This window comes from Enhydra lutris, unplaced genomic scaffold (genome assembly GCF_002288905.1).
Source record: "Enhydra lutris kenyoni isolate GAN:26980312 unplaced genomic scaffold, ASM228890v2 scaffoldscaffold46, whole genome shotgun sequence".
Classification (NCBI taxonomy): domain Eukaryota; kingdom Metazoa; phylum Chordata; class Mammalia; order Carnivora; family Mustelidae; genus Enhydra; species Enhydra lutris.
The window spans coordinates 865809-881724 of NW_019154130.1; the positions used below are offsets into that span (position 1 = coordinate 865809).

Genomic DNA, 15916 nt, shown 5'->3' on the forward strand with positions numbered 1-15916 from the left:
TCCATCCATCCATCCATCCATCCATCCCTCTATCCATCCCACCATCCATCTGTCCATCCATCTATCCATCCAACCACCCAAACATCCATCCATCCCTCTATCCATCCCACCATCCATCTGTCCATCCATCTACCCATCCAACCACCCAAACATCCATCCATCCGTCCATCAATCCATCCATCCATCTGTCCATCCATCCAGTATTTGGGAGCATCTGCAAAATGCAGGACACTTTACTAAACAGGAGAACAGGAGTGTCCACCCACAGGGGCTTATGTTCTGATGGGGAGGCAGAGAACAGAAAACCGATGAGCGAAATAATGTCGGAAATGCTAAGTGCTAGGAAGGAGATACTACTGTGTGTCCAGAGTATGGGGTGGTGTTTGGATGAGGAGGTGTTTGGATGAGGAGGTAGGGAAGCCATCCCAGTGGAGGAGGTATTTAAGTAGTAGACCCCTGTTACGTGTCTGCCGGGGTTCCTAGGTTGAAACCTCACTACTCCCCTACCCCCCGCCCCATGTGATGGTATCAGGAGGTGCGGCCTGTGGAGGTGACCGGGATTAGATGAGGTCATGTGGGCCGAGCCTATGTGAGTGGGATCCGGAGGGCTTGCTTCCTCCCTGTGCTCTGCGCCCAGTGGGGACACAGGGAGAAGATGGTGGTGGCAGTCAGGAGGCGGGGCCTCGCACAGCCCAACCGCACCAGCACCCTGAGTCCACAGCCTCCAGAAGTGTAAGTGCAAGAAACAAATTTGCGTTGTTCATCAGCCTGCAACCTGTGGTACTGTGTTATGTATGGTAGCCCAAGGGGACTGACCCTGCGGCACTTGTCCAGAAGGTCCTAGGGTCCGAGAAAGACCCTGAGAGTGGAGAGCCTTGACGTTCTAAGCCCCGATTTGGCAAGCAAGCCCATACTTAAGGCTTTGTGGTCCTTCTGGTTGCTGTCCCAGCTGATCGCCTCTGTCCTTGTACCAAAGCAGCCAGTGTGAACCTATGATGTTCGGGCCTCGCTCCAATAAAACTTTATTTATAAACGCAAACGGGCATTTCCCACGTCATGAAATACTATCTTTTATTGATTTTGGGGAGCTCACTTTGTGGGCTGTGGGGACGCATTTGGTCTGGGAGCCGTGGTTTCCTGACTCCCGTGTGTGGGCGCTGGTGTTGGGATGTAGTTTGTGAGGAGGGTGGTGGGCAGTGGGATCTGGGGCACAGGTAGGAAGCCGGCCGTGGGCACATGGGTTGGGGGAAGCCCCGGCAGGTTTTAAAAAGCCAAGTGACATGATCCAATATACATGCAAAAAACGTAATCATCTCGTCAACCCTCAGGGTGGGGTGGAATGTGTTTCTTTTGCAAAATTTATGAAATTCATCCTCAGAAAGAGCCTCCTTTCCCTCACCCATGAAGAGGAAAACAAAGGGTACATTTCTGCTTTCCTGAAGTCGGATCTGTGTGAGCTTTATTTCTGGCGGATTTGACTCTGGTTTCCCTGCTTCCTCCATTTGCGGTAGAAGGGGCGGTTAGGACACGGTAGTCCCGCCGCGGCGATGGCTCCACAAAGATCCAGAATTTAAGCAATTCTGCTGCTGTTTCCTGCTGCTTTTGACAAGTCTGCTAAAATTCCTGTTGTTTTTTTCTATAATAACGTAGGCAATGGCTGTCTGGTTCTCCCTTAATTGTCTTCATTCCTGCCCGCACTTGAGTTGCAGCAAATTCGGGGAAATGGTGGGTCCTGACATTCGAACTAGTGGCGATCTTTGTTGCCTGGGTCTGGTGCAGAGAATTCCTGGCGGTGTGACCCTCCGAGCTCCTTGACTAGATGGCGGCATCTCCAGCCTCTTGCACAGCACCAGGATCCCTAGCATTCCCCACCCCCCACCCCCGGTCTGCTAGGGGGCGGTCAAGGCCAGCGTGCTTGAGGGTCTTTGCAGGAGAAGGCATTTAGGTTTCCCCAGGAGAGCTGGCTGCCTCAGCCTCACAGTGACAGGAGGGCCGCCTGCCACCTGCCGCCATGCTTTCTGATACTGTCCTCACCTGCACGTGTGAAGGACGGTCTACACCAACTACAGCCGCTGCACAGGTGGCTGGAGCTCACGCGAATCTTGTACAAAGTACACCCGGTTTTAAAGACTTTGTTGTCACGATGGGAATGACCTCACCCCTCCAAGCGTGCACAGCTGGCCTCCCGCTCAGCATTTAACCCAGACGCTTCCCTTTGAGATTAGTCCCCGCAGATGCAGGGGTGTTTGAAAACGGGGCCCTGGGCACTGTCCACCATCTTCCGCTCCCAGGAGTAGCGGGTCTGGCTCCTGGGGGAGCCCGCAGCACCAGCAGGGGGCTTCCAAACAACATCTCAGTATTTTTTTTCTTCCCCTGGGGGAGGGGAGTGCAGGTTTGACCTTTAAAGCTTTTAGACCGAGAGGGAGATAAGTTTCTAAGTCACTCCGCAGTCAGATAAAAAGTCTTTTTGAACAGCTAATCCTAAGGAGATAATAGCACGGTGTGGGGGTGCGCTTTACATCTCCCCGACTCAGGGATACATCCCCGTGGACCCTGATGCTCAAGCTGGACATCAAGACGGCCCTTTGATCAGAACGCGCATGTGCCTTGTGCTACACGTGTCTTCCTCCTTCCCACATCCTGTACAAACTGGATTAGGAGTTCTGGGCCTCTGATCTCTTGCTTTTGCTCGGGGGGGGTTCCTCACATCAGGGGAAAGAGGTGGGTATTAAAACGGGCTCGCAGCTGGGGGGGGATTTAATCCTGTCTGTGTAGGCACTGTTGCCACCGAGAAGTCGCCAAATTAGAAAGTGGCGGTCTTTGATGGAAGTTGCTGGAAGGAGCTCGCAGGAGGAGTGCAGAGCCCCGATCGTCGTCTGAGTCAAGACTAAATGAAGGAAGGCAGCTCCTTGGCGAAAAGTAGATGCACGTGGATGTGGATGAAGAAGCCACACTCCCAGCCCATCCGGGGCCCTCCACTTGCTGGGCCTGGCCTGCGGAGGCTGGAAACGGAAGGCACCCCTCGGTGGAGGGCGCAGGGTATTAGTGGGGACGGGCTGTGCGCCCTCCGGCGGCCTCGAGATCGTGTTGTGGTCCGAGAGCTAGAACCCGAGATTCGCTGATGATTAACAACTGGTTCTCACACCTGCGAGGCTAATTTCAAGCTGCTAAGAGTTTAACAACCGACATGCAAAATTCCTGAAGATTTAACATTGGCTCCCAGGAATGGGTGTGAGCTGGCAGATGCCGGTTAGAACCGGTGTTCGGGGCTTCCCGGGCTGCCCCTGTTTGTGGGGAGAATGCGGGTGGGTTTCAGCCCAGGGTGTTTTTCGAGACGCATTCAGATGCTCGCTCAGACTGGCCAGCAGAGAAGGGGGTTCGTGACTTTCCTCACTGCACGCGGGGCACTCTGCCTTCTTGGGCCCGGGGGACAGAGAGGGTGCGGAGGACACCGCTAGGACCCACTTTCTTTCTGCATCTTGTCTCGGCCCTATTTCAAGGGGGACGTGTCCCCAGGGAAGCAGAGTGACCAGTCACGGCTCCAGGCTTGCTTCCCGTCTGCCCAGCTACATCAGCAGAAGAACAAGAGAGGCACCTCGGTCCTGAGGGTTTCCAGAAAGTTTCCAACTTTGCTCTTATTGGATTTGCAATGGTTTATGGGCTCACCTTGAACTAATCATGGGCCAGTTCCACGATTAACTGATTGTCTTTGCCCCCCGGGACCACCAGCCCATTCCCAAGGCAGTGGCTGTGTCTCACAGGGCCAGGATCTGGGGGATGGCAGCTGCCTTGTGGCAGCTAGACCGCTCCTGTCTGCTGTCTGCGAGTCTTTACCAAGACGGAGATACCGGCTTTGTTTCTGGTCCCAGCTGGGTGTCCTGCAGTCCATTCAGTCCTGCCAGTAATGGCCCAAGCGGACATCACACCCCACGGAGTGAAGTCCGAGGGCTTTCATTCCAGCACCGGCTGCCCAGGGTCAGCCCAAGACCACCCTCGTTTCAGACGCCTGCCCTTCTGTCCCATTTGTGTACAAATCTGGGGCTCTCAGGATCCCCTTTCTGATACCCTAACTCACAGAACTCCCAGAACTCACTGGAACACCGTACTTACAACGACAGCTTCATTATAAAGCAAATGAGTCAGGAGCTGACCAGCAGAGGAGATGCACCAGGCATGGTCTGGGGGTGCGGATGGGATGGGGGGGCTGGCCCTGATGGATTTACTGCATGACATCCTGAGTGGATGGAGTGTGTGTCCAACCCAGGGGCTGGAGGAAGAAGGCTTAGTTCATGCCCATGTCTTTTGGAAGATTCTGCAGGAGGCTTCAAGATGGCTTTTCATTGTCCACACAGGCTGTACTTCCAAATAAGACGTTAGTTACTGCAAGTGAACGTGTACCTATAAAATCATTCTAAATCTGTTTCCTGGGGGCGTGATTTGCAAAACACTGAGCGTACCCCATCTAAGTGTCCAGTTAGAGTTACTTTGACAAAAGTACCCACCACATCAGCTTATCACAGTGCAGATGGAGAACATTTCTGTCTACCATCTGCCCACTTGACCTCAAGCCCCCGTCCCAGGCGTCACACGACTGCTGTGGAGACCGTGCAAACCCCACCCTTTCTGACGGGGGTGCAGCTGCTGAGGCTCTCCTTCTATCTGTCTGTTTGTCTGTGTGATACCGGGGCTCTCAGCTCAGAGGCTGGAAGGCCGGAGTGTGCGCTCCTCTGGGCTGGAGAACCCTTCCAAGGTGGTTCCTTCCCCGGGGCTGGCCCCTGGGCTGCGGCCCCTCCCCAGCCGACCACGTGTAGGTGCTGGTACAGACTCCTTGCATAGGGGCACTGCCCCCCGCAGAGAGAGCGATGGGGAGGCTAGATGGGAGCTGCCTGTCCTTGGGGCCTCCCACCTCTCCCCCCGCCACAGAGTCCCACACATCATCTGTACCGCATGCCACTCTTTGGAGGTACGCCGTGGTTCCGGCCCGCATGGGGAGGGTGTGGTGGCTGGTAGAAAATTTTGAAACCATTGTAGCCCTAAACTAATCTGCCTTGCTGGAGGGATGGGTGCTGCTGATGGGTGGGGTGGGGGGGCTGCGGTAGCTCATGGGGGGGGCGTCACCAGGAAAGGACACAAAGGATTCTGTGATGCTCTCCTCCCCACCCACCATTCCCCCCCAAATCCAGCTGCCAACACAGTGGTCCTTTATGCATTAAAATATGCTGGGCATGTAGGAGACCTTTCTTCCTTGAGGAAGGCCACTGATTCTCCACCAATCCCCATGTTGTTGAATCCTTGTTTTCTGTCGGCCCTCAGGACACAAGCATTACCCCCATGGCACCGCCCACAAGGCTCCCGAATGTTCCTTGCCTGAGTGGGGATGTGTAAGGGCTGCTTCAGCAAGCTCGATATACCAAAGAAAAAAATCCATTGTTGCCCAGGGGAAACATTAAGCTGTTGTAAAAGGATTCTTCATCTTACAAAAGAACAGGCCAACAGGTTACTTAAAATACTAGGTTCCCTGCTTTAACGTGAAGCGCGCACACGCTGCCCCAAGTCTCAGCATGAAGGATGACCCGGGAAGGCAGGTGTGCTTCCTCTGGTCCCTGCGGAGGGATGTGGGTTTTGCATCGGCACCTGCTGGCTTCTGCTCCCGGGGGCTGGTCCTTCCGCGGGGGTCCCCCGCAGTCCTCACCATTTTGTAAGGCCTGCGGCGTGTTCCCCGCCAAGTACTCCCAGACTCGCACCGTCTCCTTTTTAACCCAGCTCCTAAGACAGATGCAAAGCTCTGTGGTCCCTGCTCTTGCCTGAGCTGGAAATTAGAGTGGCTTTCCAGCCCCACAGCCCATGTTTGTCTGACAGCCAGCCCGTGCCCCTTTCCAAGACCAAGCTCCCGCCCCCTCCCGACGCTGCAGGTCTCCGAGTGGATTGATGAATGGCCCCGAGTCCCCATTTAAGCCTCTCCTGGAATGCTTCGGTCGCTGCTGAGGGTGGGTCTGCGGCGGCCAGGCCGGCTCCTCCATTGGGATGCAGGGCGCATTGCCACGTGCGTCTCGTGTCTCTAGGCTGCTGTGGATTTTTTTTTTTTTTTTTAATATAAGCTGCGTTCATTTCACTGCTGCTTAAAGCATCAAGCCTTTATCCCAGGCTGTGTCAACGTTCATTGGCGTTTTATTTTATTACAATGGAATGGTTCTGTTCAGCATGGGGGTACGTGGCTGGGCTAAGTGCTTTTGAATCACAGACCGTTCACGGATGATACTTGTGTCCCCTCTTGATGGAATTCAAATAAACAGTTCTTGGGCAAGAAAGGCCCTCTATTAGATTTATTTCTAAATTCTTTTAAGGTTGTCAGTGCAGAGCTCCCAGGATGTGACAGGAAAGGCCTAGCCCATCAACCTGTGTGCTGCTGTGAATTAGTCTGAATCTGCTGGAGATGAGAAGCTCAAGAGAGCACAGATGGGAGGGACTGAGCCAGAGGCTCGGAGTGAATGGAAGGGGCGGGTGTGCTGTCTGCCCGGTGGGCCGAGGGACACCTGCGCGCCAGGGTGTCGTGCATGTGCAGCCCTGTGAGCATCCCCTAGTCCCCGGGGGGTGCAGCTCTCCCACCTCGGCTCCGGCACTTGGAATCCCCACCTGACATGGGGAAATGCGGGTGAGGGCACCTGCCTTCCGTGACTTTGCGATTCAGGCTTTGAAGACCGGTTCTGCAGGGCCGAGCATCCCTGGGCTCCTTCCATGGCAACAAAGGTGTGTCGAAGTGTAATTTGCTAAAAATTACGATTTGCAGGGGCGCCTGAGTGGCTCAGTGGGTTAAAGCCTCTGCCTTCGGCTCAGGACATGATCTCGGGTTCCTGGGATCGAGCCCCACATCAGGCTCTCTGCTCAGCGGGGAGCCTGCTTCCCCCTCTGTCTGCTTCTCCGCCTATTTGTGATCTCTGTCTGTCAAATAAGTAAAAAAAAAAAAAACTTTAAAAAATTATGATTTGCAGAAAGCTAGACATTTTCAAAACTTAACATTTCTCAAAATGTTAAAAACATAGTGTGGTCCATAAGCGAGGGTCAGAGACTTATTTATTGATGAAGGAATCAGTGCATGATACAGCCAGACAAAAGGTGTTTATGACAGACTCACAGCACACGTGTGCCCATGTATGCTTGCACACAAGCACACACGCACATGCACGCACATTTGCACGCACACATGTAGAAACACACATGTGCACACACATATACAAATGCACACGAACACACAATGCTCATGTGGGCACAAGCAGGCACACAGGCGTATGCACTCATGAACACATATACACATGGGTGCACACGTGCATAAGCACATACATGCACATGTGGATGCACAGGTGCACATACCCCTACTATGCACTCATACACCTACATGCACACACGTACATGTACAAGTGCATGCACACATAGGCATACACACATGCACACGTGCACACACAAATTACACACGTGCACACATACAAATCACTTGCACACACAATGTTCATGTGGACACAAGCATGCACACGCATGAACACACATGCACACACGTGGATGCATTGGTGCACAGACACACACACATACATACTATGCACTCACAGACAAATGCACACACATGCACAAATGCACACACACATGCATACAAGGCATGCACACATGCAGAAATATACATGTGCACACACAGTGCTTATGTGGACACAAGCATGCACACAGACATGCGCATACATGAATACACGTACACACACAGGTACACACGCATGCACACTTATACATGCACATGTGAAAACAGGTATACAGACACAGACATACACACGGCATGCTCACACACATGCATGTGTAAGTGCATGCACACACTTGTGCACAGACATGCACACATAAATACACATGCAGAAATACAATGCACATGTGCACACACACACACACAATGTTCATGTGGACACAAGCATACCCACGCATGCACCTACACAAACATGTACACACAGGTGCACACAGGTGCCAACATGCACACACATGCACATACATACATGCACACACGGACGTACAGATGCAGACACATACACAGATACACATACTGCACGCTCACCCATACATGCACAGGTGCACACACATGTATGCACGCACAGGCACACATGCAGGCACACACACATGCACACGTGTTTAGCAGAAGAGAGAAAGGCCTGCAGAGTCTGGTGTAGGGGCAGGTCCCATGGACACTGCAGCACAAACACTAAACTGTCTTTCGCACACGACACCAGCCACTTGCTCTCTCCTAGACACCAGTAATGTGCAGCTTTCCACCTTCTACAAGGTAACGTCTACATTTACAGAGTCTGGGCCCTAATCCATAGGAAGTCGATTAAAGTCCCCTTTCCCCGCGGATCCTGTGACATTTTGGGGGCCTTGTTGAGTGTGCTGGCGTGACTTTGAAAGGGCACACAGTAGTCTTTCTGCCTTATTTCCAAACTGTGCATGGTCTCTCTTAACCTGTCGCCCTGCTCGAGGACCCCAGAGGCCGGTAGGCTGGGAGCGTGCGGACCTCGGGTGGGACCGCCCTGTCAGAGGGCAGCGAGGGCTTGTTCCCAGGTACCCTGTGAATGCCCCATGGCCCAAATGTCACATTTTCCACGAGAAACTCTAAATTTAGATTTTTATGGGAAATTCCCAATTTTAGAATGCAAGCTACTGGTTCCATGGAAATAAAGCAGGTCTGAGGCCGGGGGCCCCGTCCTTCCAAAGAGATGGAACAGACCCAGCGTGGGTGCTGCACACTGGGCAGTGGGCATCGGGGCAGAGTGGCTCCGTTCTGGTCCCAGCGCGGGGGCTGCTGGTTGTACCGTCGCCATGCTCACCCGGCCTCGTATGGGGGGTGGCGTCATGATGCCTGAGCTGTCGCCGCCTGCGCAGTGGCGGGAAAGCCCGTCCGGCCCTTGTTGGCACGTGGTGTGTGTCCACTACTGTGCCGTGCGGAGGAGCTATTTCAGCCATCTCTCCTGCAGGACACCTTCACTGCGATTTTGTTTGTGTTCTACGAGGGTGGTTTTTCTCACACTTTTATTCAAGTTTGGGGGCTTCTCTTGAAGGGAGGGCCTGGGGAGTTTCTCGCCGCTGTGTTGGCACTGTCCCCACACTGTCCACTGCATGGGGCAGATCCTGCTTCTGTCCACTACGAGTCTGCAGCTGTGGGCTCTGGGCCCCGATTGTCTTCCGAGGGTTGGCAGTGGGCGGGCTACGGGGGACAGTGTAGGGAAAGAGCCTGGAACAGTGCCTGGAACGGGGCCACAGCTCCGTGAAGCTGGCTGTTCCTGTTATCCCATGACCACCCTGTAAGTATCACCTCTCGTCTCACTCCATGTCCTTGAACATTGTGTACTCAGAGTGTAGGAGGGACGTGTCACGGGAAGTGCAAGCCACGAGGACATCCGTGGGCACGGATGTGTGCCACCTCGTCTTCCCTACTTTGCATTACTGCATTGCTTTGCGTGATGTCACCTGCTGCCTTCCTATCCTCGTGACCGGACCCTGTCCCGCTGAAACACTCGTGTGTGTCTTGATTCCCCATAGAGTCGGTCAGATGCTGTTTGGATCGTGGGCTGGAGCTGCCCAGTCCGTGCACTAACCTTCAACACGTGTGCTGAATCGAAAACCATCCCCTCTCCCAGAACGCGTCTCTAGCCCCATGAGAAACCACTCGTGAGGAGACAGAGACCAGCGACCAGGCTGGAAGTGTCCAGCTGGGGGTAAAAGCCAGTTGCGAAGGGGTTCTCTTCTTCAGCTTGTCTCAGAGAAGACCACTGAGCTTGTGGACCTCCGCAGAGCTCTAGTCCGAGACCATGCACCCAGCACCTTCTGGGAGATAAACACGGAGGGAGAGCGGCTTCCAAACCCATGGCCCCTGTTAAGGCTTGTGTTACAGAATGGATTCATTGCCATGACCTCAGGTCTTACAGAGGCGTTGGATTAAAGCAGAACCAAGTGGAAGTTAGAGGCAAGGCAGACCCATCTTTCCCCAGCCCCGTGGTCCTCACACATAGAAGGCAGAGTTCTGTGCCACCGTGTGTGCCTGAAGCCCAGGGGCTGGGTGTCCTCGGAAGCTGAAGGGATGTTTAAACATGATTTTGACCACACGTTTCTACCCTCACTTTGGATCTCCTTTTCTCTCTCCCACACGTCAAGCTTGAGGTGCACGGGACACACAGATATTCTAGTAATAAGTAAATGAATTTACTCTCTCCTATCCAGTGGCAAACATGCTTAGGAATATTGAAAGTCTAGGGTCTCTCCATGTAAGAAAACCAGAAACTATTCCAGGAAGAGGTATGAAAGCTGCAAAGCCAAAGGTCCTCAGGGATGCCTTCCTTTTGATAATTTTCTCCCACTTCTTCCGAACCATCTCACCCACGTTCCACACATTGTGTGTTTGGTGGAGCTTACACGTCCCTCCTTCTGAAAACCTGTAATGAAACACCTACCTTGGGACATTCGGCCAGTTTTTTTGCCCGTTTCTGTAAGTATTCAGTCTTGAGTGGGCATGGGAGCTCAGGAGGAGGAAGAGGAGAAGGAGCGAGGGGGGAGAGGAGGCAGGGTCACTGGGGAAGATCCCTGAGCACTGAACACAGGCATAGAGAAACAGAGATGCTTACAGGTGCACGCAGAGAGCTGGGTCAGAACTGAAAACAGGACAAAGAGGCAGAGGGAGAATCTAACCACAGGTGCAAGAAAGTAGACACACAGAAAAACAGAGTCAGCAACCGGAGTGAGTCTTGGGTCCCGTTGATCCTAAACCTACCCCTGAGATGCCTGGAACTTTATAAGCAAGCAGCCACCAGCCACAGAGCACTTTATGTCCTTGTTAGAAAGAGAGAAGGTAGGGCGCCTGGGTGGCTCAGTGGGTTAAGCCTCTGCCTTCGGCTCAGGTCATGATCTCAGGGTCCTGGGATTGAGGCCCGCATCGGGCTCTCTGCTCAGCGGGGAGCCTGCTTTCTCCTCTCTCTATGCCTGCCTCTCTGCCTACTTGTGATCTCTCTCTCTGTTAAAAAAAAAAAAAAAAAAAGAGAAGGTAAATTATATAGACAATTGTAATGCAAGACATAAGTACCAGTGGGCCTGGAGTTACTTGTGAAAACCAAGGTAGAGAACGATATGCATGCAAAGGAAACGGGGCAGGACCGAGGACAGCGGAGGAACGGGCTCGTCTGGGGCAGGCGGTTGGTCATCCGCCTTACATGCCGATGGCCCTTCTGAAGTGATCCCATCAAGGAAACACCAGAGACACTTGCACATGGTAGTGATTCCCCGGTCAGCCCCAGAGCTGGCCTTGCAGGGGCAAGGCACCGTCTCCTGGGGCCTGGGGAGAGCCTGTGCTCCCTGACGCCAGCCCGGAGAAGCTTGAAACGGTCACTGCTTTGGTTGTCTTTGCGTGTCTCTCCCTGTTTGGAGAGGAGCAGAACCTTGGGGGAAGAGGCTTAGCTCAGTGGACCATGGCCTGTCCTTCCAGCCGGCCGGCTCTCTCCATTACCCCGGCCTGTGTTTCTGTTCTCTTCAGGGATTTAGGACACCCTGGGGCTCATCTGATTGCCCTAGGAAGCCTGTATTTCTCATTTTAAAAAGAACCCGGTTTCCGAAGTTGAACGTAAGCCAGAGTGGGTTTCGCACCTCGTGTCCCCTTTTGTGCTTGCGAACCGCAGGGCGCAGACTGGGATGGCAGTCCTACGAATGACAAGGAGATGTCCTTATAGAACAAGTTTTCAGCAGGTGTTTGCTAAGCTGTGATTGGGTCCCCGATCTTTCTGCACCGTTTAGAGTCGAGCATGTTTCCATCAGTCTTTCCCTCGCCCCTTTGTGGCAGCCAAGTGGGCGAGACAGTCGTGTTTTAGATGTGATGTTTTATTAGAGCGTATTTTGTTGTCATCGCTGGTGGTCACACTCAGCCTCCAGACTCAGCTTCCAGGGAGTCGGACGCGTATGCGCAAGTAGGAAGATCAGTGTGGGCTTCCTCTGGAGCTCTCCTGTCGTCAAAGACACACATTCTGCAAAGTCCGTAAGACGTTCGTGGCGGTTTCAGGAACCTCTGTGAAGGGCTCCCTGTGTAACCACCGCTGGGGACAACACATGAAACCTGGTCACCAGACCGCTGCTGTGCTTCCTCCTCAAAGCTCCCTTTCTGTCGCAGAGCCAGTCACTTCCACTCAAGCACACGCTCCTCCCAATGGGCTTCGTGCCTTGTTTTTATAGTCTTTGAAAAGAAACAGCTCCGCATATCTATTGAGAAAAATATGGACACCCGGCAAATGAGGTGCAACATGAAAACACTTCGTCAGCACCTGCCCAGCTCCCCCAGTTCCAAGAGGTCCTACAGATAACACCTGTTCCAGCGGTTAGCAGTTTGCTGAGAAATTTACAGCCCTCATGCATTTGCGTTAGGTACCTGTGAAGCCAGTGCAGGTTGTAGAGGGCACAGCTTTGGTGGGAGACATTCATATAGATCAGGGTCAGCGATCGGTGGTTCGTGGTCAATGGCTGTTTTCATCGTACCCTCCGTTTTTGGGTGGTTTGTGAGCTAAAAGCAGTTCTTAGATTTTTAAATGGTTTAGAAAGTCAAAAAAATAATATTGCATCACTTGTGGAAATTACATGAGATTCTGGTTTCAGTCTGCAAGTATCAAATGTTTTTGGAACATGGCCATTTGCATTCAGTTGTGTCCTTGGTTGCTTTTTGCTACAGTCTCAGAGTTAAGTAGTTGTGGCAGACACCCTAGGACTCTCAGAGCCTAAAATATTTATTGTCTGATCCTTTACAGAAACAGTTTGCTGGGCCCTGACATAGAGATGTGGACACCCTCCCTGGTGTTGTGCAGTGCACAACACACACAGCTGTACTGAGTCAGTATTTTGTACACAACTGCACACATATTTTAGAAGATAAAACAATGTTATCATGTGGTAATTTATTTTATCACTGCTGACATTTGGGTTGCCTGTAATTTTTCACTCTTACAAATACTGCTGTGGTAAACATCCTTGTACTTTCATCCAGCCTTCTGCATGTTACTAAAGTTACAATTATCTCCAACTGAGAGACATGTAAATGCTGGCATGTGTACAATTTAATCAACAATGTGGCAACTTGTGGTAAATGAACAATTTTTCACTTTAATATTTATGATGGCAGCCTAAGAGATGAAAATCTGTTCTGGTTAAGGGGGGGAAAAGTCTATAATGAGTCAGGAGGTTTTAAAATCCTAAATGTGAAAAGCAAGTCAACTAATTTCCAAATAATTGGGAAACTATTCGGCATGGAGAAAATGGAGCTTTTTCATGTGCTCGGATTAGCGCTCTCTGCAAATGTGATACTGATTCACTTGGTGGGGGTCGGTTTCCCCCTGGGTAGCGACATCTGCCTTTGTCTGCGTCTGTGCTAGTACTTGGACAAAAGCATTCAGGATAGAGGCTGTGTTTCCCAAACCAGGCTAGTATTTGCACGGATATTGAGATGTTCCCTCCGAAGTCAGTATTGACCTCAGTTTTGCTCTGATTTCAGTCCTCGGATCAACACGCTCCAATAACTGTTTATGAAATCTGGTTTTCGTCATGGTGGAATCTGCTAGAACCAATAAAATATCTGGCTGCTGCTGTCTCTCGATGGGCTGCTCCTTTTAAAAGAATAGAATGGAAAGTATTTTGCATGAAAAGGTCCTCTGTGGGTGCGGCGTAGCGTGCGTGTTAATAACTCGTGATTGACATGATTGACAGCGTGTGTCCTCACTACATAGAGGATGTAGCCTTGCCTGTGGATACTCTTCCCCTCCTTGAAGGTCTAGATATATCGGCTGGAAGTTTCCCCTGATGGAATGACACCGATTTCTGACCTGTCAGCCTTCTTAATTCTGGAAAAGTATCTTAGAGAACATTCTGGTTCCTATAGAGCACACGTTTGTCAAGTGTCCTGTTCACTGCTAAACCCTCTCAAACAGACTTGTAACTCAATCAGATTACCCCCGGCCCACGCAGTGTACATCTCACATTTACATGAAGCTGGATGTCCCCTTTGGCTGCTTTTTTTTTTTTTTTTACTCTCTCATGTCCCCGTAACCTGTTTCCTATTTGCATGGCAGAATTTTTCATAAGCTTTAAAATAAGCAACTGGCATATGTCCTTGGAGAGGCGGGATGGGCGCATTCCAAAGGCATATTTAGTAACAGGTTCAGAGTTGAGTTCTTATTTAGGGCACTTTCTCTGCTTGAAACTAGAGAGAACGCCTCTGATTGGCTCCCTTCTCTCTCCAAGTCTTGCTTTCGCTGGCCTCCCTGATTGTGGCCCCACCAAGACCAGTGTAAGAGAGGGATCTGTTACTGTTTTCACACCTGAGCCTATAAATTCCTCAGCTCTCACATTAAAAACCTCCCCCAAATTAGTTCAGAGATCCTAGTTTTCAAAACTGAAATCTCATGTATGGGAATTTCACGTTTCAGTGGAAGCTTTTACCAAAGAGAAGGCCAGTGCTGTGTATGTGAACATTTTTCTCTTGCAGATATCCCTGTTTCACAAGACAGTCACGGGGTCTGCTGTGGGGTGGGGCAGAGCCCATAGGTTTGTTAGGTGGTCAGTAGACAAGGATGTAAGTCTTCAGATAAGGCGCCTTGGTGGCTCTGTCGGTCAAGCATCTGCCTTCAGCTTAGGTCATGATACCAGGGTCCTAGAATCGAGTCCCGCATCTGACTCCCTGCTCAGTGGGGAGCCTGCTTCTCTTTCTCCCTCCCTGCCCCCCGCTTGTGCTCTCTCTCTTTCTGTCAAATAAATGAATAAAGTCTTTAAAAAAATCTTCAGCTCTGCTCATATATTAACTGTTCAGTCTGAACATTCTCTGATCCCTTCCCCTGTCTGCATAATGGGTGACCTGATCTCATCGTCTAGCAGTATTGCAAGGTTCAGGGGGGATAATGCGTATGAAGTAGCAAGTATCGTGCCTGGTAAGGAGCTGACTCAGTAAATTTCCTCCCGCAGTTTTGTCCGCAGCTTTCTTGATGATGAGCGACATTCACAAAGTGACCAACTAGTTTCTCTCTGTGATAAAGCTGTATCGTTTTTGTTCGTGGTGTTGTAATTTAATAATTATCTTGTGCTTATATTCATTCTGTGTAGGTTATTAACATAACCCAGGTAGATTCAAATCTAATTATCCTGTAAACAAGGCGATTAGCTGTTTGTAGAATGAGAGTGAACTGCATCCCAAGGTTTTGCTTTTGGTTGTAGATTCATGTTTCAAACTAAGGGAGGGATTTGTTTTTGTTTTTTTCCCCCCTAAAAAAAACCAAAGTATGGTTTTTATGCTTGCACTTGTTTGGTATTGAGCTCTACATTTTAGGAGAGCTCATTCGTATCCTTAAATGTGATGTTTTAAAAGCTGTATTTTTATATAGAAAAATACCAAAGTGGAATAACTTTGGGCTTAGAAAATGGGATTTGATCCAACACGGCTGTAGCACCATGTGGCTTGGCAGTGTCCCTTTTACAAGTGGAAAGTGGGAAACCAGAGGCGGGTAAGGTGTCTCTTGTGGCTTTGTAAGCTGCCATCCACGAGTGAATGCACATTTCTTTGGAGCATTTCCCTTGTAATTACTGAGTCTGCACCCAAGTCTGGGAGTGAACGATTTGTAACCTTAACATGGCACTTTGTTGTTAACGACGGGCTAGAAGGGGAAAGAAACTGGCCTGGGTACAACCAGAGGGCGTACCAGGACCAACGGGGTGGAAGTCAGCAAAGCAGAAAGCAAGGTGAACCAGAACCTGTGAGTTCATTTCTTCTTCCTTTTCTCTGACTCCCATCTGGTGAAGGCACCTTGGAACTGGTGGGTCCACTGAATCTTTAGGGAGTAACGGCTGAAATGACCCCTCAAAATTACTTTTAATCGTCACAATA

General features: G+C 51.0%; 1 protein-coding gene across 1 annotated transcript in view; it reads left to right on the forward strand.

Moving 5' to 3' along the window:
- The window catches only part of LOC111156495 (transmembrane protein 132D), a 582232-nt gene that overhangs the window by 22057 nt on the left and 544259 nt on the right, over positions 1-15916 (forward strand). The window lies entirely within an intron of this gene.